Source organism: Chiloscyllium plagiosum, unplaced genomic scaffold (genome assembly GCF_037043375.1).
Source record: "Chiloscyllium plagiosum isolate Xiang-an unplaced genomic scaffold, Cpla_swu_hap1 HiC_scaffold_23, whole genome shotgun sequence".
Classification (NCBI taxonomy): Eukaryota; Metazoa; Chordata; class Chondrichthyes; order Orectolobiformes; family Hemiscylliidae; genus Chiloscyllium; species Chiloscyllium plagiosum.
This window is the reverse complement of record NW_028270161.1, coordinates 7,738,526-7,739,901: the sequence shown is the minus strand read 5'-3', so window position 1 is coordinate 7,739,901 and position 1,376 is coordinate 7,738,526. Positions and strand designations below refer to the sequence as shown.

Here is a 1,376-nt window from a genome sequence, read left to right as displayed (position 1 = left end):
GCTGTCAGTAAGCAACAGAGAGCTTATAATCCTAAGATTCCATGGGGATGGAATTTGATTTTGTGATAGTTGACTATTAGCATACACTGAAGGCAATCAGTATTCACAAAGGAGCTTAATTGCCATTGTCTAAGCTACAAAGGTAGCAAAAGATCATAGATATTTTCAACTAACCTGTTCAGAGATGGTAGTACACACACCTGGAGGAGGTGGGACTTGAACCTCTGGCTCAAAGGTAGGAACAATATCACAGTGCCACAAGAGCCTCCACACCACCAGCATGGACAAGATCAGAAGTCACACAATACCTTGCTCCAAAAGCATGTGATTTTGAATAAACCTGTTGGACTATAACCTGGTGCTGCATGATTTCTGACCTTGTCCACCTCTATCCAATATCACGTCCCACCATGCCCACAAAAATGGTTAGCTGCCACTAAGTAAACGGAAATATCTTAATCATTTGTTCACCTCACAACTGCTCGGCTTCCTTCCATTCTTATCGAGGGAAGTGCTAACTTTCTCTCCATTCATAATCCACAATTTTAAGTAGAATCACACAATGAGACACAGCACAATTAAAACTGCAGCCACTGGTTGGACCGGTGGGCTGCTCAAGCAGCGGGGAATCTCTTCAACCATCAGATTGGGACTCACACACTACAAAGGAGGATGTATAAAAATAAAAGAAAGTTAACTACATTGTAATCCCACTTTGGGATAAAAACACAGGCCAGGAATTATCATCCCAAATTGTTGAACTTTACAGTCTTAGCAGTGAATTTTGTGGCATAATCTACTTCCAAAAGGAGAGTGGATGGGAAAGATTTGATTTTTCTTCCCAATTTGGAGTATTAATCAAAACTACTCTATTAATTAGTTCCTTAGAAGTAGCTACATTTCAGTGTGGGGAAAAGAATTTGTTAACTTTCATAAGAATAAACACAGATAGATGACCAACATAACACCGATCATACTGGCTTATGTCCTTCCAGGAATTTCGAAAGGATTATGTGATGCCACTGGTCAAAGTTGAACAAAGGAGCTTACAACATAGGACTGATGTTTGGAAATTTCTTTACATCTTTAGCAGATCAAAAGGAAGTTCTGAGAGTTTTCTGTTCTTGGAGTATCACCTGAAATAGCAGATTCATTAACTGGGAGCAGACGTGTGGGGACTGATGGTATCTAGAATGTTGGATGCCACAACTTCTAAGAGGACAAACATACAATGAATAATCCATTTCTAACTCACCAATTAGGTCAGGGATTCAGGGAATCCTTGGTTGCAATCATTCTTGTAACATTAGTGAGGATTGTTAAACTATAATAGTTTAAACTACTAACTGGATCATCCACAGTTCATGTTAATCTTT

General features: G+C 39.2%; 1 non-coding gene across 1 annotated transcript; it reads right to left on the bottom strand.

The window, feature by feature from the left end:
- Positions 1 to 416: 416 nt before the first annotated feature.
- LOC122561898 (U6atac minor spliceosomal RNA) lies at positions 417 to 541 on the bottom strand. Its single transcript, XR_006315144.2, has one exon. It is a non-coding gene; the product is annotated as a U6atac minor spliceosomal RNA (small nuclear RNA).
- Between the last annotated feature and the right edge of the window lie 835 nt (positions 542 to 1,376).